This window comes from Stegostoma tigrinum, chromosome 17 (assembly GCF_030684315.1).
Source record: "Stegostoma tigrinum isolate sSteTig4 chromosome 17, sSteTig4.hap1, whole genome shotgun sequence".
Taxonomy (NCBI): Eukaryota; Metazoa; Chordata; class Chondrichthyes; order Orectolobiformes; family Stegostomatidae; genus Stegostoma; species Stegostoma tigrinum.
This window is the reverse complement of record NC_081370.1, coordinates 3774034-3797443: the sequence shown is the minus strand read 5'-3', so window position 1 is coordinate 3797443 and position 23410 is coordinate 3774034. Positions and strand designations below refer to the sequence as shown.

General features: G+C 42.7%; 1 protein-coding gene across 4 annotated transcripts in view; it reads left to right on the top strand.

Annotated features, from left to right (window-relative positions):
- The window catches only part of LOC125459567 (potassium voltage-gated channel subfamily KQT member 1), a 676985-nt gene that overhangs the window by 490169 nt on the left and 163406 nt on the right, over positions 1-23410 (top strand). The gene's annotated exons all lie outside the window — the stretch shown is intronic.

The following is a 23410-nucleotide window of genomic DNA, read 5'->3' as shown; positions in this document are numbered from 1 at the left end:
TAGTGTACAGGCTTCAGTGTTCTGCAATCTGAAACAATGAAATTTGAAACGTATTGTGGTTGTTATAATGACTGCACCAGCATAATTCGTATTCCCAAGGGAACGTGAATGGTTTGCAATACATTATCTCATGTTGGGATGCGAGCATAAACAGCGTTCGCTGATACTCAGTGCTTTTCCCCCGCTCCTGTAGACTTTGGCAGCTCACTGTAATATAATTCTCTGTGTGTCCACCATCTAATGTTCTCTGTCTCACAACTGAGCAATGCCACAAGAGGGCAGGAAGTATGGCATGATGAATGATGGATATGTAAAAGTTACTGCAAGGTTATCATCCTAGTTTGGGTTGCAGCTCATCAGGAAATGCAGCACCTGTCCACATACTGAGCCAGAAACACTGAACAAGGATTCGATTCAACTGTTGATCTATGTCTTCAGCGAACAAGAAAGGGAGAGGGGAATAAAAATACACAGACTGGGTACATGCCCTGGACCATTAGTCCTATAGCTGACATGAAAAATATTTCAGAACCACAGGCCATTATCAAAGTCTGAAAAAGAGCCGACAGCTAAGTAGATTGTTACTTCTGTAGTCGTCTCGATACCATCTATTGGAAATTTGTGGAAAGATAATCATTGGCAACACTGACCTGATAGTGCGATTGTAGGCGCCTGTTGTATTCAATGTCCTGCTCGGAAGCTTTGTAAAGTTTTGTCTTGACCGTCAAGGCTTACTCATAAAGAATGAAAGTGATTGGCAGACTTTCATGTGTAACCAGAGTGGGTGAACAGTTCGAGGACAGCAGATTACAACCTTGAGAACAATCAATGTAGAGCAGCAGTTGTTCAATGCAGATCTTGGATTGTGTAACAAAACTACACATTTCAATTCCTTTTTGTGTAAAGTTGTGGACATGTTCCATGCAATGCAAAATAAAGAGTTGGGTGTTGCTTGCAGTTTGAAAACCTTTAGATTTTCTGTCAGCATCCTCTGATTATGTGTTACTACTTTATTGTTATCAGATGTGACTTCAAAGACAAGAAATTTTAAATAAGGACTTGGGGACTTCCAGCTCTACAGTATCTCAGTTCAAAAAAAATCACAATTATTGACCTTCTTGCAATTTCTCTGACTGTCAAAGCTTTGTGGTTCCATTTTGCGTTCGTGGGTGAATTCCAAAGTCAGAGGAAATCCCCCAAGTATACTGCCCCTGTGTTCATGAACCAATTTCCCCTCCTTTAGATTGCACTGAGTCTCACCAAATTTGCAACTAACTGTCATAGGAGTCTAAACTGCACTTTGCTGTGCCTTCATATTTTTATCCTTTGCTGCCCCTGTTGATGTGTGTGTGTGTGTGTGTCTGTGTGTGTGTGTCTGTGTCTGTCTGTCTGTCTGTCTGAGTGCAGGTTGTGCTAAATATCCCCCAAAGGAGTTTGCTACATTTTCAAACAAATACTTAATGCAAGAAAACTTTGAAATCCTGAAACAAGGTAAAATCTTCCATCATGCACTCAACATTCATTGTCAGACATGGAAGGTGCTTAAGTGCAGGACCTCATTCATGCAATTATGTGATCCTCGGCTCATCACATATCCATGTGCAAGTATTTGTGGCAAGGGTGGGTGGGATGTTCCTGTCCCTACTGTTAGCTCTTGCAGTCAGTGGGTCTAGAGCCATATTTAAACAGTACCCAGACAGCTGTTTGCTCACTGCGAACCAGGGACATCACGTCTCCTTTAGTTTGCCACTAGTTTCTCTCACCCGATCTCACTCCTGTCCCACCACCACTGTGTCCAAATATATAAAAGACGTGACAGGAAGTGGCCTTTCAAATCGGCGATGCCATACTGCCCAACAATTAACAGAAGGGCAGGGCTCACTTCTCCCTGCTACATGTATGCCTGAAGGGCTAGTTATGATCGAATGGCATGGATCAATCTGTTCTGCATTTCTTGACAGCTCTCCCCCAGTTCTCTGCCTCAAACAATTGATGCCATTGATATTCATCCTTACTATGGCTCCTGACCTTGCAGGGATCTCTATGTGTTGGGGAGTCTGGTTCATGGAGCAATACTGTTGCCTTTTGTGCTTCATCCTAGAGAGACAAACACACCCGAGGACAGCTCTGATGCAGTTGACTCATAGTTACATACCCCCAACCCTGAGAACTCCTGAACCTCCCATTGTTGAAGCACTCCCAATGTGGCCATCCACTTGCTCTGTCTGAGCCAACAATTTCCGGTCATTCTGCCCACTTCCCTCTCACTATTACAGTCACTCACCAACACCCTCATTGTAATCCCTCAGGCCCAACATTACTGACCCTACTGGCTAAGCACAACACTCGACCACCTTAGAAACAGCAAAAATAGGTGTGACACTCAGTCTTTCAGCCCACTGAACCTGCTAAGGCTTTCATCATTATCCAACTTAGTAACCTGTGATGCTTTTCTTTTATATCTTTGATTCCTTCAGTCTCAACTGCAATGTTTTGGCCTCAACTGTTTTCTGTGGTGACTGAATTCCACCGGCTCATTACTCTCGGGGTGATTCTGAAAACTTTCATATCTATTCAAACTCAGTTACAACCTATTAATCAGATCCTGGTCATCCTTCCTCCCATGGCTAGCCTCTATCCCCAGGCCCCCTTACACTCCTGCCTCCCTGCCTTGCTCCTCCTCCATGTCCGCTCGATTGTCTGTCATTGCATAGCATAGATGAACACTCCAGAAAGAGCACAGCACAGTGCCTACCCACCCCAAAGTCTGGCAAGGTGACCACTGTGCCCTGATGCCTGCCCCTTCTGTGCAGTTATGAATCTGAAGGCCCTGTAATGCTCACTTGCACAGAACTTTATTGAAAGTATGAACTTTCATTTTGGTGAGCTGGCCTTCTCATGAGGATTTATAATACTTCAATGCTTGTATTTGCCCTGCTTCAACCCACTTGCAATATTCCAAAAAACTATCCTGACATTGGGATTCTGAACTTTGTCCACCGGTGCAGTCACATTTCCCTACTTGCCTTGCTCCCTTCCCCCAGCAGATACCACCTGTTGTAAACACAGAGGGAGAGTGTTGCACTTGTGCCCTGGAATAAGTTTTCCAGTTGGTCTGACTCCCTTATCTATCCCCATCAACCTTCCAACGTTTTCCTATATTCAGTTCTGTCTTGGAGATCACCTCTATTTCAGGCAGTGCCTTTCAGACCACAGCGCCCAGTTCCACTAAAATAAAATTGCCCTCACTTCCCCCATGCTTTTGCAATTATTTTAAAAACAATGATACCAATGAAAGTCAACTGGAAGCTCCCCTCCCTGCTGCCCATACCAAAAAGCAATAGCGTCATTTGGAGCTACCCATAAAGATAGCAGAGGATGTGTGTTTCAAGGGAAGCCCCACAGGTTGCAGTGTGTGGGGGAGATTGATGCAATGCATAGATGAGAAATGGGATTTTGTTGCATGGAGTTCAGCCAGTAGCATAATAGTTCCCTGCTCAGTCTCATGCAATTGTTTACTGATGGATTTTGGAAAGCACTGTGAGTTTTAAGGGGGTGCCACGTATATGAGGGCATTAATGCAAGGTTGTCACAAAAGAGAGCATCATTGTATGTCACCCTTTTAAGTGTTTCTGATCAAAAGAATGTCATTTTTCTTTTGAAGCAAGAAGAACATTTTGGATAGACATAGAAACCAGTAGAGATCTTGTCCATCTGTTTTTTTTTGTCAGGAAATACCCTTCATTGTCATGCTGTTTTGAAGCATTTATTCTGAACTGGTGGAGTTGCAATATTTAGAGTGCAGGAAATGCATGAACATGGCTTTCTGCCTTTGAGTACAACTAGCTGTTTTTTTTTGTTTTCACACTTTTACTGTCTTTTTATCTCTATACCTCCTTTCCTTTCTCCGCTGTGCCACCTCTCTCACTGACTGCTCACGTGTCATTGCCCTCTCTCTTTCTCTGGCCTCCTGACATGCCCTAAGAGGCTTTTCTTTTCACTGGTAGAGTTCAGCAGGTGCACTTCCCTTTGTGCCTAGGGGTTGACGTCAGCCCAGCAGCTCTGAGGGTATTGCAGAGTTTTTAAAATTTGACATGAAAAATAAATCAAACACACATAAATTGATAGAGAAGTCTGGGAGAATTGCTCTTGTGAGAAACTATGTGCAGATTCTTGGTTTATATTAGTGTGGTTCGGTGATTTAGATGCTCAATCTTCATTGTAAATCTTTCTGATTATGACTGTGCAAGTAAACACACTTGTTAAAAAATTCTTCACTACGTGCAACTACTTCCTTGTACAGTGAAAGATGAGAAGAAAAATTTCGAATTGCTTTTTCTCACTTCCTCCTGTACACTGTGCATGAGTAACCTATTCAGAAATTTGGTCAATTGCAGATCACTTGTCTGGAGAGTTTCCTTGTTTGGTTCATAGGCTACCCTTTGTTTTTCCTGTGAAAATGTTATTGTCTAACCCCATGATCTCCATCTGTGTTACTCTTCAGCAGTAAAAAAAATTTCAAATGGATGATGCAATGGCTGTTCATTTGACCTTTGGGTCACATAATATGATGTGGTGATGAGTTTGTTATGTATGAAATGTAGGAAATCCATAGTACAGTTTATTGAAGAGCACCTCAGATAGTCTGTTATCGTTGGCGCTCATGTAGTGTGACTGACTCCACGTAGAATGGGCAGTCTATCCTCAAGCACTATCCACCATCTCACAACCTCCAGTCCCCTGCCAATTCAAAATCTTTATTTAAGAATTCATTGTCTTTCGGGGCGGCATGGTGGCTCAGTGATTAGCACTGCTGCCTCAAGGTATCAGGGACGCAGTTTCAATTTCAGCCTTCGGCAACTGGCTGGGTGGTGGTTGCACATTCTCCCCAGTCCAAAGATGTGCACATTAGGTGGATCAGCCATGCTAAGTTGTCCATAGCAACCAGGGATATGCCATGGGGAAATGCAGGATTAAAGGGGAGGGGAGTGAGTCTAGGATGGTCTTCAGAGAGTTGGTCGAGACATGTGGGGCCGAATGGCTTGTTTTCACACTGTAGGAATTCTGTGAATCTTGGAGTACTTTTATAACTGATAAATTGAAGAAACATATACAAATTTTGTAGCGCCACCATGATTTTGCTCCCCATGTACTTGCAGCATGGCCCTGAAGATTTAATCTATTGTGCCTGAAGTCTGTAGAGCAATCTGAAATGGTTGGCAGTCCTCGTTGAGCAAGCATGCCATTGATATTGTTCAAAGATATGGATTAATTTGTTAGCAATTCCACAATGCAGCACTGGATAATTGCCTATCCTTGAACAGCACTTTGATCGATATGGTGCATGGTCATTGATCTTGCATGGAAAGTGGTATCTGTGTGGGAGGTCACTTTCCCTTTATCCCAGAAGACCTGTAATAGAGTGTACAATCCAGCCAATGTGAAAACCAAATACAGTAAACTTTTTATTAACCAGCACCAATGGGACCAGGAGTGTACTGGTTGATCAAATATTCTGGTTGATCAAGAAGCCCACATAATCAATGTGAAAACACACTCTAAGTAATAGAATAGCAGAGGGTACACACATCACTGTTTTACCTTATACGCAGCATAAGTCACTTAAGTAAGAACTTAAATAAAACCTACCGGCAGAGAGCCTTCTCAAACCCTCAGCAGACCGCTCAGATCAGGATAACACATAAACTTTCAGTATTTGAGGTGCATAATTTTAGCCAGTTTGTCAAGAGTGCCAGGTCATAAGGTGCCAGTTAAAACAAAGTTTGCTGTGGTTAATTTTGCAGTTTAACTCCTAGCTCAGTTCAAAGTGAACACTGCAACCAACTGCATTCCAGATCATGGAAGGACCGATGTTTCCCCGTTCCTGCATCAGGTGAATGCTTAATTTCACATTGTTTATAGTATGAGTCTTCCTCTTCAAACAAAACAATGAATGGAACTTTCCAACAGACTGAGTTTTTAATATGTAGTTGCACACACTTGGAGTTGTTGATGAGCTGATGTGTTCGATATACTAACCATCCACATTTGGTCTAGGTGTTTTGTAGACTCAAACTACCTGCCTGCCTCCCTAGCTGGATAATCTCGATTAGGACCCATTTTCATCATGGTGCTATTAGTGCTCTTCTGCTAGCAGAAGTGGTTTCAGTCTCTACAGGAATCCTCACACCACTAGGAAGAAATATGGTAATCTAGAAAGCCAACCAGTATTGACTATGGGTGTTCAAAAGCTGGTGTGTCCTTGAGAAACTGATCAGCCTCAAAAAACTGATACCTCAAGGACAGACGGGATCATAAACCTACGATTGGAAAATGATGTGGAATATGTTATGGACCAGACCAAACCCCATCAAAATACATCACGAATATAAGGTGGCATGTGGCTCAGTGGTTAGCACTGCTGCCTCACAGTACCAGGGACCCAGGTTCGATTCCAACTTTGGGTGACTGTGTGTGTGGAGTTTGCATGTTCTCCCAGTGTCTGCGGGGATTTCCACCAGGTGCTCCGGTTTCCTTCCCCACTGTGCAAAGAGGTGCAGGTTAGGTGGATTGGCCATGCTAAATTGCCCATAGTGTCCAGAAATATGCGGGCTAGGTGGACTGACCATGCTGAATTGCCCACAGTGTCCAGAGATGTGCACTGGCCATGCTAAATTGCCCATAGCGTCCACAGATGTGCAGGCTGGATGGATTAGCCATGGGAAATGCAGGGTTATAGGTATAGGTTGGGGGGATAGGTTTGGGTGGGGTGCTCTTTGGAGGGATGGTGTGGACTTGTTGGGCCAAATGGCCTGTTTCCGCACTGTGGGGAATCTATGATTGAGATAACCTAGACCTTAGCTTTTAGCTAATTTAAAGGCAAGTGTAAGGCGCTCTGTTCCAAATGTGATTTGAATGGTTAACCACTAAGTTTATTCTTACTACACAGTGAAAATACAACTAACAGAAAAAAAAACTGGCATAACTTTAACTCTCTCAAAATACTTAACAAAATAAGAAATCATTTAACTACTAACACTCATCTGTTCCAATATAGCAGCCTTCCCTAAATATGCCCTTGGAAAAGGCAAGTTCAGCAGAACAAATTTTTCTCATATGCTATCTCCTCTAGTCCTGGAGAAAGGAGCACCGGATGAAACAATCTAGCAGCAGAGAGAGAGAGAGCGCGAACTCAAGCTTTTCTCTTACTGAAAGCAAAACTAAAATCCTGTGTCTGTGTGAGCCTGACTCCACCCGCTCGTGCTTCTTTTGTCCATTTGAATAAACACACTCGGAGTTTAAAGTTGTTTACCCACTGTTTCTCAAGCTGATGTTCCTGAACCACTGGCAACACCTCTCTAAGAGAAACAGCATGGATTAAATCTCTTAGAACACAATACCATCACAATTAGAGGTTTCACTCATGCAAAGCATATGCCTTAGCGAAGGAACATGATCTGTTGAAATTCCAAACAGGCCCTAGATATTAAAGCTAAAATCAATCAGCAACTATTTGCATTTATTTTAGAACTATCAATTGTGAAGTCTAATAGTATTTAAACTAAACCATTATTTAAATGTAAGAGTTTCGAACATGCCCTGGATCAGTATGATGCCATATTTTGATGTTTGCATTTCTCCCTGCAGAATTTCATGATTTTACTTCCATTCATGTAATACAAATGAAGGAATGCTATACATACCTAATTACAGCTTAAGTTCCAAGGCTGTGTAATCAGTTAATAAACAGAGCTGTACTTGTATTGTCAGTTTTGTTTTCCTGGGATCTTGGCTGGTGAAGTGCTGATTCAGCTGGTGCAAAGCTCTATGTCAGCCAACAAGGTAGTTTTCCACAAAGCCACACATATCTCTCCAGCCTCAGTTTGTGAAGTAACCATTCTATCTCACTCGCTTTTAACTTGCAACATACACAGCTCCCAGTGCAAAACAGAGTATCTGTTATCTCCAAAAGCCAAAGACACCTCCAGTTAAAGTGGAATAAGCTACATGGACTTGCAACAGACATGTATTTATTTGTAAAAGCAATATAGTGAAGATTTATAAAGCAATATCTTTACAAAATTGGAGCACAGCCTTGACTCCAGTGCAGTGCATTTCACTATAGTATATCCATGAAAAACAATCAATCCAAGGGGTGATTTTCACTGGGCTGGATGTAAACCTGACCTCACAGCCCATCCAATATTACTCCTTATTGACTTCATTCCAAAGTAAATTCATTCTCATTGCAAAACAGGAGTTTGAGCCCTGTCCACCCTGTACCCATCTACCAAGTTAGGTTATGTTTTTAAATTGTTCAAATTTTCACCTTACAATTTATATTTTCAACTTTCTGCATGCATTCCACCTTTGTTCAGTTCAACAGAAGACAATTCCCATCCTTGTCCACTGGCGATTTATTTTATATTAAGCAAGTATCTCTTTCCTAGAATTACTATTACTTAACTTTTTTCTTAACAGCCCTCTTCCTCAGGTGCCTTTGATCCCCCTGTTTGCTATAATTTACAGCTGTGCATTGTAAATTGCCGGTTTACAATTATGCCTCTAACCTCACTTCAGAGATTTGCACATAGAATCAAGGCTTGATTCTTCATTGCACAACTGAGGTGCTGTCTGTCAGATGTAATGTTAAACTGTCCTTTCAAGTGCATATGGTGCTGCTTAAAGGAGAACAGTGAAGTTCACCCAGTGCCCTAGCCAACTTTCATTCTTTAACCAACACTGCACTTTGTGGGCAGTAGTGCCAGCCATGAAACCTGCTTCTAAAGCACTACCAAAGATGAGTAGGGATCTAATATAACAAAGTGTGAAGCTGGATGAACACAACAGGCCAGGCAGCATCTCAGGAGCACAAAAGCTGACGTTTCGGGCCTAGACCCTTCATCAGAGAGGAGGATGGGGAGAGGGTTCTGAAATAAATAGGGAGAGGGGGGAGGCGGACCGAAGATGGATAGAGGAGAAGATAGGTGGAGAAGAGAGTATAGGTGGGGAGGTGGGAAGGGGATAGGTCAGTCCGGGGAGGACAGACAGGTCAAGGAGGCGGGATGAGGTTGGTAGGTGGGAAATGGAGGTGCAGCTTGTGGTGGAAGGAGGGGATGAGTGAGAGGAAGGACAGGTTAGGGAGGCGGGGACAAACTGGGCTGGTTTTGTGATGCAGTGGGGGGAGGGGGAGATTTTGAAGCTTGTGAAGTCCACGTTGATACCATTGGGCTGCAGGGTTCCCAAGCGGAATGTGAGTTGCTGTTCCTGCAACCTTCGGGTGGCATCATTGTGGCACTGCAGGAGACCCAGGATAGACATGTCATCTAAGGAATGGGAGGGGGAGTTAAAATGGTTCGCGACTGGGAGGTGCAGTTGTTTATTGCGAACCGAGAGGGATCTAATATGTTAACTGGACTTGTGCAGAGTGAGCTCGAATGGGAGTTCTGCTTTTCTTCACACATTTCCAGGGTCTATTACTTACAATGTTAGGACAGGCAGTTAACTGGGCACACATTGCTGAATTCTTACCTGAGATTTTGAAGTCATGATTATTAGGTTAATGCAAGTGAGGATTTGCTCTGTAAATTAGCTCAAATATGCCCTTTCCTTTTGTCAATGAAACACACAGTCTCTCATTGTCATCCCCCGTGCTTCTCCCTTAAACCCTTTTCTCAAATACTGGAAACGGAAATATTTTGTCAGATTCTGTATATTAAATTGTTGATTTACCAGACAAGCAAGATTGAAGTAAATACTACCCTTACATTGCAATATTTGTGCCAGTGACTCCCATTCCAGAAGCCAAATGACAATAAAGCCCTGTAGCCTGTCTCCATTAAGTGACTCACTGCAGATCTGAATGAATGGTTTTCAGACTTGGGAAAGAAACCCTTGCTAGTATTGAAGTACTCCCTCAGTAAAAAGGCAGGACCAACCCAGTTATATTCTGAGCAGAGGAAGTTCTTGTAAGTAACATGCAGCAGAAACAATCAGATTCTAAGTTGACAAATGGAGAAAAGTACAGAAATCAGTTGCAAACTGAATAGAAATCTAATCACTTATTGGCTCTCATTTTGAAAACTCTGTTCAACCGTCAGGCAAGAATAATATTCAGCAGTGCCAAGCCTTTGAAGGGGAGCTGTACTCGGGGGAACATTGTGTCATGACCATGGATCGCAACCCCATATATCCTAAGGATGTATCACACTTTTAAATGTCAATATGTGTTCTTTTTCTAACAAAGGACTGACACCGCCAAAATACCCACAGATATAAATCCTCATTTGTAAAGGATACCCCAAATTGTTAAACCCTTGGGTGGAGGAAGAAGGATAAACTGGCTTCCCTGTTTAATTTGTCTGTTGGAGCAGAGCTCTGGAATACCATGCCAGTCGGTGTCAAATACTTCAAAGGGAACAAATGCATTATAAATTGAAATGTAATCACCTGGGAGTTAATTCAGGTTGTGAACGTGATGTGCAAAAGGAAAGCAATGTAGGCAAGATACATGGTTCAAGTCTTCTCTTTTCAAGAATACACAAGAACAGGGTTAAATGCCACTTCAGTGTTGGTCTATATATGCTCATGGAGGATGTTACACTAAGGATTTGAGGGACAGGTATATACTAGCCTGAGTTCAAGCAGTACTGTATCATGAAGGTCAGAACAACAAAAGGACTCTTTCTCTCACCCTGAATGCTGGAATTCAGTCATGATCGAAAGCAATCAGAACAAAAGCAATCAGCCAATTTGCAGAACTAAGGATCTTGAAAGTAACTGTTCAACTGTTACATCAACATTGTCAGTAACCTCCACAACAATGTTGTAGAGTTCAGCTATTCGTTCTTCACGAACAATTCAAATACTGATCCGTTGATCTCATTGTAAAAGTTTAATCTTTTTAGAGTTGCACACAGATTAGAAATAAAAGATATGTATATGGTGTGACTAATTTTCCTATTTAGTCGTCAATGAACCTGCTTTGTGTTAACTCAAAAAAGCCTGGTTAAATTGGCTCCCTTTAACAGTATAAATTCATTTGAACCTGGGCGAAAGATATCCACATGGGATAGGAGACTGTTAATTTATGGTTGTTATGAGCAACCGAGGGTATGGGCAAATTAAACAGGGAAGCCAGTTTATCCTTCTTCCTCCACCCAAGGGCTTAACAATTTGGAGTATCCTTTACAAATGAGGAAACTTGCTCTGGGATCTGGGTGTAACAATGCTGACTGGAGCTGTTATTCATGGTCCTAAGTAAGCTACAACTGGTGAGCTTCATACTTTGGCTGTTAGATTGCCATTGTTCACTTTGGTATCACGTGGTTTCCACAGATAAAGTGCTCAGATAAACGTAATTCAAGATAATGAAATGGAAAATGTGTCAAAGCTTAACAGTGTTCTGCTTCACCCACAGGATGATGCTCTGTAATGCAGACACTATTCTGATCATATGTTGCAATAAGGGGGCCTGCTCCCATTCTCTCTGTCTTGAGGAGTCTGACAGCTGATAGAGACCATTGCGTTGGCTTTTCTTTCCTCCTATACTGAATGCACAGAATTTTCCGGACCTTTTCAGTGCACTTGCACTGTCAATCAAACATGCCCCAGAGGCCTTTACACCTGGTTCTTTGGATTGGATTTTATTAAGGTGGAAACTTGCATTAAACCTAGTTCTGTAAAGGAAGAGACAGACATGAATTGCCAGCCTGGAGTCCACTAAATGGCAACATGCTGGGAGAGAGTGGCATCCTGGATGGTGGATGTGTGGTTTGAGTACAGAGCTGAATGACTTCCAAGTGGGGAGGTGCCAGTGTTGGACTGAGTTGCACAAGGTCAAAGCCACACAACACCTCGTTGTAGTCCAACAGGTTTATTTGAAATCAGAAGCTTTCCTGGTAGTACGAAGTGTGTCTGGACCTGAAACATTAACTCTGTTTTCTCTCCATAGATGCTGCCAGACCATGCTGAGTTTTTTTCCAGCAATTCCTGTTTTTCTTTAGGGCAGTACCACATGTTGGCATGGGACATGCTATGAGCAACCAGTAGGAATAGTTAGGGGGCTGTAGCTTGGCATGGGTGGGTACAGCTGGGCCAATTTGAACTTGTCTTTCAAAAGTTTCCCTCATCCAGACTGTGGTTCATTACATCTGTGAGAAGCTGTGAACCACAAGCTTTTAAAAGCCAGCAAGATCCCAGGAAAATTATGGGGAAGCTAGGGGGAGTCCGGTCAGGTTGCATGTGCAGGGAGTCAGGCACAAAGAGCAATGTGTGACATCAGGTTTCTATCATACAATTGAGTGATCTATTCACTTTTTCTGTGACCAGTTGGAATTCAGCTCCAGGCATCCCCATTATTTTGGCCTCCCTTCCTCTAATCTGTTTCTGGGAACTCAGTAATCATCAGAGAAAGAGGTCTGGATTTTCACACAGCCACATGAAATCCATTGGCCTTTAAAAGTGGCAGGTGGTACCTATTTCCAAGATTTTCTGTTCCATTCTCAGTACCAGCAATTTTCACCAACATAGGCTGGTCTGCCTTCTGAGTTCACACTCTGCGCATTCAGCCTGACCAGACACCTCCTAGCTCCCCCATAATTTTCCTGGGGTTTTGCTAGGTTTTAAAAGCCTTGTGGTTCACAGCCTCTCGCAGATGTTATAAACCGCGATCTGGATGAGGGAAACTTTTGAAAGATAGGTTCAAAAGGGCCCAGCTGTACCCACCCATGTCAAGATGTAGCCCACTGACGGTTCCTACTGGTTCCTCATAGCATGCCCCTATGTCAACCTGTCGCATTGCCCTAAACAAAAACGGAAGTTGCTGGAAAAAACTCAGCAGAGCCTGGGAGCATCTGTAGAGAGAAAGCAGGGTTAATGTTTCAGGTCCAGTGACCCTTTCTCAGAGCAGACCTTTCTGAAGAAGGGTTATTGACCCAAAACGTTTCTCCAGCAATTTCTGCCTTTGTTTCTGATTTCTAGCATCTGTAGTTATTTTCTTTTCTTTTGTTACGATACATTCATCCAATATACACTCTGCATGAAACCAATGAACCTTATAGTAATAGTGGTATGTGTGGAAAAGCTTTAAGTCATTCATTCATTATGTTCCCTACAGAACTATTCTTACTACAGCCCTGTAAAAGTATCAATTGTCCAGATGCTTAATCTGTTAATAGCAGAAACTACAAGCACTTGACAACTCTTTATGTTTGTAAATAAACATGGTACAAATTGGCAAAATGGAACTAACAGACCTGTCAATCAGGCTTTTTTTTTGGCTTTAAGCGCATTTGTTTCAACAGGCTATGAATGTCTGGGCTCTTGATCAAGAACACATAATCAGGCTTGGACTCTCCCAGAGATAATAGGAACTGCAGATGCTGGAGAATCCGAAATAGCAAAGTGTAGAGCTGGACGAACACAGCAGGCCAAGCAACATCTTGGGAGCACAAGACGCTGCTTGGTCTGCTGTGTTCATCCAGCTCCACACTTTGTTATCTTGGACTCTCCCATGCTGTTTGGGGTGGTTTATGCTATCTGGTCAGGTCTTGCTGCTTGGAACAGTCCATGTCCTCTGGACCTTGTTGCTGCACGCAGCAAGCTTCCACAAACAGCAATATAAATAAACAAAAGAACAGATTATTAGCTAGAACCAGGGAGATTAATTAGATTGGGCTGTACTCATTGGAATATAAAACAATGAGAAGCAATTTTTATAACAGAAAATCTTAGGGACTCCACAGGCTGGATGCAAAGAGTCTAGAATCCAAGAGCTTAATCTCAGAATAAGGAATCAATAATTTAAGATGGAAATGAGGAGGAATTTCTTCGCTGAGGGGAATGAATCTGTGGAATTTACTTACCTTGGCTTGTGAGGCTGGGTTATTGTGTATATTCAAGCCTGAGATTGACATACTTTTAATCAGTAAGTGAATCAAGGTTTATGAGGGAAACGAAGGAAAGGATTATTAGATCAGCCATGATTCCAGTGAATAGCAGTGGAGTTATTAGGGTGAATGGCTTACTTCTGCTGTTACACGTTGTGGTCTTACGGATACTGGTCAAATTTTGTATTTGCATCTCTGGGAAGCATCTTAAAACCCCAGCTTTTGGACTCCGAGGCAAGGTTGCAACCACTGAACCACAGCTGATAACTTTGTGAGCCAATCTTGCTCTTTATCTATGGCAAATAAAGATCTATATATTTTTCTTCTGGTGATGAAGTATACAGTGAATAATTACTGTATAACGCTACCTGCACAAACACATGATCCTTCCATCAGTTGCCACCTTTGTTCCAATAAATGTTTTCTTTGAATTTTCAAAGTGTAGCAAATTTATATATTTGCAACAAAATCAATGACTTAAATATAGGAATACAGAGTAAAATCTCAAAAACTGCAGATGGCACCAAAATTGGAAAAATGGTGAACAATGAGGCTAAGAGAAAACTCCTGAAGTGGATGGTAATTGTTTCCTTCCATCAAAGAACCCACTAGCATTGTATTAACTTGTTATATTAATTAGTCAAGGCTTGATCTTTTGTTTGATCACCCCCACCCAATATCTTCTTCTTTCGATCTGTGTCTGATTTCATCATGTCTTAGTAGAGTGCCTGGAAACATTTCTCCTTTGTTAAAGGCACCAGTAGGAACTAAGTTGATGCTTTGTTCTGGGTCTTGAAGAAAAACTGCAGTTGATTTGAATGCTGTAAAGTGAAGTGGCAGGTGGGAAAGCTCTAATAAAAGTAGGAATCAAGAGGTTGAAGTGCTGTGTGAGAATGAGGTAAATGTTACGTGAATTGACAGTGAGGGAATGTTGAGTTATGCAGAGTGCATAATTGGTCACATCTCCTGCTAATCGACACCCACATCAACTCAATGCTGCATTATAGCTACCTAAAATTTATCCAGTAAGCAGCCCAGCAATATCAATCACAAAGGGCCCAGTTTCCACCTCCCAGAATGTGCCGAATCAGTTGGTTTTATTTTGGAGTGGTTGCAGGGAGCATCCGGTTAGCTTCAACAGTTATGGTTTTTGGAAAGGACTTTTGCCCAAAACTCTTCATTACTATCCGGTAAACTGCATTAGAAGTGGACGTAAATGCTGAGTGACCAAGGAGAGCATGAGGCTTGTGGTCCTTTGTTCAATTACCTGCAGCCACGCCCAGCCCCCAAACTGACTGCCCGAACCCCTCCCTGGTCAGTTAATGGGGACATTGAAAAATACTGCTTCCAGAAAGAAAGTCTGATAGAGCGTTTGAGAGTTTGGGATGGCCTAGAGTCCTTTACACCCAATAAAGTGAAATGAATGTTATAATTTGAGGAATACAACATCCAAATTTAGACTCACAGGGTCATAAAGATGTCATCACAGAAACAGAACATTTGGTCCAACTCATCCATGCTGACCAGATATCCTGTATTAATCTAGTCCCATTTGCCAGCATTCGGCCCTTGTCTCCCGAAACCCTTCCTCTCCATTTACCCATCCAGATGCTTTTTTCAAATGTTGTAATTGTACCAGCCTCCACCACTTCCTCTGGCAGCTCAGTCCAAACACACACCACCCGTTGTGTGATAATATTGCCCCTTAGGTCCCTTTTGAATCTTTCCCCCCTCACCCTAATCGTATGCTCTCTAGTTGTGGTTTCCCCTACCCTGGGGAAAAGACCTTGCCTATTCATCTTATCCAAGCCCTTTATGATTTTATAAACTTCAGTGAGGCCCCCCTTCAGCATCCAATTCTCCAGGGAAAAGCTCCAGCCTCTCCCTCCAGCCCTCTGACCCCGAACACAGGAAGACCATATACGACAATGTGTTAATGACCATTTTATCTACATTCGTAATATTGGTTGAGAGGTAAATTTTGGTTGTGACACTGGGGTGAACATGCCTGATCTTCTTTAAGTAGTTTGCTGAGATCTTTCTCATCTATCCAAAAGAGCAGTTTGGTCTCACTTTAACAAATCACCAGAAATGGCATGAGCTCCTTCTCATCTTTTACATTACAAAATGAACAGAGTAAACTCCATACCTTTGATGGAGGTCTGACCATCTGCGAGCTAAATTTTATGATACTGTACTAAGCAACTGGAAACTGATCAGCTGTCCTAGTCTGTGCCCCCTGGAGTAAATGGGAGGTTAGAAACCAAGTGAGAAAAAAAATCAGGAAAAATGAAAACCATATGAGAATGACTGTGTGTGTGCACCAGGTATTGCAATCAACTGCTGATTTTGGGTTGCTGTGTTATCCTGTGGCATGCAATTTTAAATCAGTGTGAGAGGGGTGGAAGCTTGTTGTTTGTTTTGTCCAGAGACAGAAGAGTTAATATTTCTGGAGCAATTCTTCAATGAACTGCTGCATTGTTAAATAATTAATTGGTCATGTTGTTGTGTTACATCTGTGCTTAATGGTCTCTCACTGCAGTTAACACATTAGACTGAGTCCGCGAGCACAAGTTAATCACTCCAAAAGTAATTTAAGAAAAACATTTAAACCAAAAACATGTGTAAAATGTCTGCTCATCTTCTGAGGAAAGCACCCATGTCTCATTTTGGGATTTAGCTAAAAACAGTAAGTTTGATCAGAAGGACTTGAGTTCACCTGCACAATTGAGTCCTCACCCCACCCACTCATTCATAGCTTCATACTTTTCCAAAGGCCATAAGACATGGGAGCAGAAGTAGGCTATTTGGCCTATTGAACCTGCTCTATCTTTCAATGAGATTATGGCCGATCTCAAAATCCACAACAACACTTTCCTGTCTTATCCTCATATTCTTCAGTTCGCTGACTGATTAAAAATCTGTCTAACTCAGCCTTGCACGATCTTACTGACCCAACCACAACAGCCCTCTGTGGTAAAGAATTCCATAAATTCACTGTACTCAGCGAGGATAACCTTGAGAATCTAACTGGGTGACCGCTTCCTCTGAGGTTATGCTGTCCTATCCCAGACTCTCCCGCAGGGGAAAACTACTTCCCCACGTCACCCTGTCAAACCTCCTAACCTCTGAAGAATTTTGTATGTTTCAAGAAAGCTATATCTCATTCTGAACTCCAGTGAGAACAAGCCCAATCAACTCAGCCTTTCCTCAGAATAAAACCCCTCCATACCTGGGGTCAACCAAGCAAACCTCCTCTGGACTACCTCCAATATCTGTATATTTTTCCTTAGATATGGAGATCAAAAATGTTCACAATATGCCAGGTGGGGCCTAAGGAGTATTTGAAATAATTTTATCAAGGCTTCACTATTTTATTTTACATTCCCAATGGGCTAAAGATCACCATTCCATTTGTTGAATTTCCATGCAAACTTTGCGATTTATGCATGAGGACCTCCAAATCTGCAGCTTTCTGTAATCTTTCCCTGTTTTGATTATATTCAGCTCCTCTATTCTTCCTGCCAATAGGCATGATCTCGCATTTTCCCACATTATATTCTAACTGCCAAGTTTATGCTTAGTCACTTAGTCTGTCCAAATCATGTTGCCGTCTCCTCTCTGTCCTGACCACTTGCCTTCCCTTTTTGTTTTTGTGTCCTCTGCACACTCAGGATATTAATTTCTCTCATCCAAGTCATTAATATAAATTGTAAATAATTGTGCTCCTCCACTAATTACAGATTGACATCCTCGAAATGCTCCACTCATCGCTCTCTTTCTACGTGTTCCCAAAGATGTTGACTTCAGTTGCGCTGTGATTCCGTGGCTGGTGATCAGTCTCTCGATAGGCTGAACTTCAATGTAACTTTAGATTGCACTAGGTGGAGAGTTCACAAAGGGAGGCTGCAGTGTTTTCCTGCATTGAACCAGACCTTTCCTTCCCAAACCCAGAGACCCTCATGCCGGTTGAGTCCTGATTAAGATTTGCAATGAATCTAGAATTCTATCTGCTAAATGGTTTGCCTACGAGCAAGCACAGAAAATTCACCCTATGTCTAAACATTGAGGTGCTCTTGATTTTGGGCCTAGGCGAAATGGCACAGAGCTGTTGACAAAGCATCTTTGAAAATTAGGCTGCCGATGCAGTTGCCATCAGGTAAATAAAGAATAGATGAGCAATATGGCCTAGACCAAGGATTGAGCAGAGGGGGAGTGTGGGTACCAGTCAGTAGGTGAAGGGACGGTCTACATTTCCACGAGGAAATTATGAGTGCACCCTCTGAGGAAATTGGGAGTTTTACGGTCTGCTAGTGCAAAAACCATACCATGGGAGCCCAAAGCAAGACAAGTGAAGCCCTGAGACAATGAAAAGTCAGCTTCAGATCCTGCAAGACAGGATCCAAATTGGAATAAATCATTATGGTTTGTAAGCATTTCCAACATGTGTTCCGGGGGCTGGCCGTATCTATTTTGGCCAGTATGGTGGCTACTGTGTTCCTGGGGCTAGCTGTATCTATTTTGGCCAATATGGTGGCTACTGTGTTCCTGGGGCTGGCTGTATCTATTTTGGCCAATATGGTGGCTGCTGTGTTCCTGGGGCTGGCCGTATCTATTTTGGCCAATATGGTGGCTGCTGTGTTCCTGGGGCTGGCCGTATCTATTTTGGCCAATATGGTGGCTGCTGTGTTCCTGGGGCTGGCCGTATCTATTTTGGCCAATATGGTGGCTACTGTGTTCCTGGGGCTGGCTGTATCTATTTTGGCCAATATGGTGGCTGCTGTGTTCCTGGGGCTGGCCGTATCTATTTTGGCCAATATGGTGGCTACTGTGTTCCTGGGGCTGGCTGTATCTATTTTGGCCAATATGGTGGCTGCTGTGTTCCTGGGGCTGGCCGTATCTATTTTGGCCAATATGGTGGCTGCTGTGTTCCTGGGGCTGGCCGTATCTATTTTGGCCAATATGGTGGCTACTGTGTTCCTGGGGCTGGCTGTATCTATTTTGGCCAATATGGTGGCTGCTGTGTTCCTGGGGCTGGCTGTATCTATTTTGGCCAATATGGTGGCTGCTGTGTTCCTGGGGCTGGCTGTATCTATTTTGGCCAATATGGTGGCTGCTGTGTTCCTGGGGCTGGCTGTATCTATTTTGGCCAATATGGTGGCTACTGTGTTCCTGGGGCTGGCTGTATCTATTTTGGCCAATGTGGTGGCTACTGTGTTCCTGGGGCTGGCCATATCTATTTTGGCCAATATGGTGGCTACTGTGTTCCTGGGGCTGGCTGTATCTATTTTGGCCAATATGGTGGCTGCTGTGTTCCTGGACAGAAATGTATGCTCCATTCCCACCTGTCATTTTTGAAACTTAATAGCCTAGTTAGCATTCTGAAAACATAAGCTGTATTGTTGAAGTTCTAGTGAACAATCTTAACAGCCAGGCTCTGGAACAGCCTAGCTTTTCATTTTTTGACAACTTCAACGCACTAATCCAGTAGTCATGTTAATAAAACCAATACAGCCTGCAATTTCATTGGTTTAATTTTACAACCCGGACAAATAATTTCAATTAAAACAGTATGTTGAGTTGTTACTTCTCTCCGTCAGCACCCTTCCCCTCCCACCAACACATTGCTTTGTGAATTTGTAGCTATTTTAAACAGAGGCGTTCCAAAAACAGCAACCGGAATGAGTATATATCACTTATTCTCTAAACAAGCTCTTTAATATTATCAGATTAGTGCAGACACAACTTTTAGACTGGGCATTTAATTGCAGCTGGATGTGGCTCCCATTGCAGCATGACATTTCATTGTACTGCAGCTGACTCAGTAATAGGTACTTCACTGCATTGGTCTCGGACTATTACTGATTTCGAACTAGATATTTCATTGTACTTGGGTAGGGTTACCGCAGACTCTAGATCGGATATTTCATGATAAAAGTCAGGTACTAACATTGATGCTAGCCTCTTTATGCCTTTCTGCCCATCCCTGATCTTCCCTCACACCTCCTGTGCCAACTCATACATCTGAGGTCATCAAAATGGCTTTTTGTGGCCCCTAGCCCACCAATTCCAACCTGTGCACCCCACCTACCACCTTTTGCCTTCCCTCCTCCACGAAAACACACCTACTGTCCATCATGGACAAACTGCGGGACCTACACTGACATAAAGTGAAGTCATGTCTCTTGGTGACATCATTCCTGAAAAAAAACCCATTGATTTTTTGAAAAAAAAGTTCATTGAAAATCCTCAACTGATCTCTTGCAAAAACAAACATTTGTATTCTGAAGCTGCTTGACAGCTTTGCCAGATCCAAAGGGTTTATACACTGCTGGGCAAACCCATTTTAATGATCTGATCTGCCTTCCAAGGAACTCCACAATCCCAGTGCAAAAAATTTAATACTCTTTTTTTCCCAGTTTGTGGGACTGGGAAGTGTTCTGTCACTTCACTCGTGACCCTGAGAACAAAAATTGTGACTTAGCTGTTTTATTTTTTTTGAATAGAACAACCGCTGCCTCTAGATTTTATTGTACGGATCTGATAATGGCACTGGGTGTGAATCTGAACTAGGTGTTTCTCTGTAGAGAGAGGGCTCTATATCTCTGTATAGTTGTTGGCTTGTATTTTTTGATTCATTTGGATAGACTGCGCATTATCTTATTTTGAATTGCTCCTGGTACTAACTGTATCTCATTAATGTGGCTTTAAGAACAGATGTTCCTGCAAGACTATGATCCCACAGAATAACTCGATCATTCTTTTGATGTGGTTTACAGGCCGAAATGGTGAGGATTTGCACCATAAATTACTGCGACTAATGATATGTTTAACCGTCCCTTAATATTTGCAAGTCTGTCTGCCTAGCCGAGAGTTGGACCATCCTCCTATCAGCTGCTGTCACTACCACTCTTTCTTTTATGTAATTAATATGAGTAACTTGACTCTGGGCTTATGAAATGATCAAACTGTGTAAAAGGAGATGTAGAAGCCAGCATTCCTTTGCCAGATTAATGTAAAGGACTGCTTAATTATTATCACCTTAATGAAAGAAGAGCTGATTGTTTTGCTTCTGGGGTTCGTGGAGAAAGAACAAGCAGACGCCCATCAGAAATGCTACCGTGATATTTTTTGAGTGCAATTTTTCTCAACACATGCTGCGTTTGTAAATTAATACAACAGCAAGTTTCATAAACCACTTTGTCATGGTCAGTGCGCTTTAATGTGCGAAAGGCCAATGTTCAGACTTGTGCATCTGCACCCCTTTCCACACACAAAGGGCCTCTTGAATTCCCTGAGCTGAGAGCAATGTCAGTGAGTGGTACAAACCTGGCTGCACCCTTCCAACAATCTCGCAATAGTATTCAGCATGGTATGACAAGGTCTATGTTATTTGAGCAGAAATGGCTGTTATCCTTTCCAAGTACAAACATAAAAATGCAATTTTACCACTTTATACAGTGATTAAGCATTAAAGAAATTGAATAATTCCCCTCACACATCTTAGCTCAGTGAACCCTTGGAAATGCTTTGAATAGAACCATTAATCTCATGGGGTGTAAGCTTAAGCTTCACTCAGAGTAGATGTGTGGAAATTCCTAATTGTGTATTATTCTGATTGAGTGGATTCTCACAGAAAGTCAGGAACAACAGATTAAACTTTCTCCATCTGACATATGTGAAAATGGTTCCAGTTTTCCTCATGGTGCTCTCCAGTTCTCATCTACAGGGCCATATTTAACAAGTTTAACACACACACCTCCAACTTGTAAGCTCTGGACAATATCTGAAAGATGGATGAGAGGGACAGCTTACTTTCCACTTAAATAGTTATGGAATCAGCAACACGGATTTCCACACTTAGAATTCATACAGTGTGGAAAGAAACCATTCGGCCCAACAAGTCCACACCGACCATCAGAGCATCCCACCACAACCCATCCCCCACCTAATCTACATATCCTCAACACTACGGGCAATTTAGCACAGCCAATCCACCTAACCTGCACACCTTTGGACTGTGGGAGGAAAAAGGAGCACCCAGAGGAAACCCGCGCAGACACAGGGAGAATGTGCAAACTCCACTGAGACGGTCGCCCGAGGGTGGGATCGAACCCGGGTCCTTGGAATTGTGAGGCAGTAATACGAACCACTAAGCCATTCATCCCGCCCCATGTGGAAATAAACAGGTGCTTTCTAATTCTTGACTGCTAAGAACGAAGCAGTCAAAATCGTGTGTGTTTCTATAGTGCCTGTCATGAGCCCAGGGTGTCCCAAAGAGTTTTACAAGCCAATGACACATTTGTGAAGGAAGAGCCACTGTTGCGACAGGAAAATGTATCAGTCCATTTTCAGCAAACAACAATGAGTCCAGCTCATGTATTTTGTTTAAAATGTTGTTTGTGCTATAAACCTTGGCTGGGACATTGGGAGAGCCTCCTCCATTGCTCATTGATAATTTATGTGTACATGAGGCAACGGACAAGGCTTTGGCCTTGACGCTGTAGCCCCATCATGGAAAGTACAGACATGGTGGGCTGAAGGGCCTGTTCCTGTGCTGCGCAATGCTGTATATACTATGTCTCAGGCTTGAACCTCTAATCACCTAACTGTGAAATAAGGGGGTTACACCTTAACAGTGTACATCCACGCACTTTGTGAGAACAGCTCCGTAACTCAGCCACAATAATTTTGTTGTGGGTGTAACTGAATTTCAGTTGCAGTGATGGGGCAGGAGCTAATATCGTATCAGAGAAAAAGTGAAGCAGAATGCTGGCTGCTAACCTTCCAAACTGAGGCTCAGATGTGGATGGACATCTGAAGAAGGGAGGATTAATACCTTTTAGGCGATGAGTTAATGACAGAACCGTGGGCCCTGAAACATTGATCCTCCACCGACACAAATTGTCCTGCTGCCAGTGTATCCAGCCTGTGTCGTGTTTACTTCAGATTTGCAGTGTCCGTTGAATTGTGCTTTTCAACTCATGGACTATTTTTTGACTCGTTCACAAAGCAAAGAGCCAGGAGCGAAATCCTGTTGAAAACATCACCCAACCACTGTGGGGAAAGTAACAGGTAGCTGTAGTAACTCTTTCCCCCATCCTAAACCACAGGCAAAAAAAAAGAAAATTTGCTGAATGCTTCTTTCACAAAGCTGCAGAGAACAGAATTTAAGTTTGACAGTTCAAAAAGTCAGCTGCAGCTCAAGGCTAGCTCAACAGGCGATATTATGCGGTAAGCACTATTCTCCAAGCCCAATAAGTGGACTGCACATTGTAATAAGTATTCAAGGGCATGGGCATTCTGACTTAGTTGGACCTGTGCACAGGTGACAGGCAGAGAGAGAGAGAGAGAGAGAGAGACTCCAGTACTGAAGCTTCTGGAAGCATCCGTCAGAGCTGCTCATCCACATGTGTAAGCCACGAAAAGGAAAACAATAATGTTATATAAATTGGCTTCAAGTGACACAGCGTCTACTCACGAAGACAGGATACATCACAGGAGGCAAAAGTTGCTCAGGC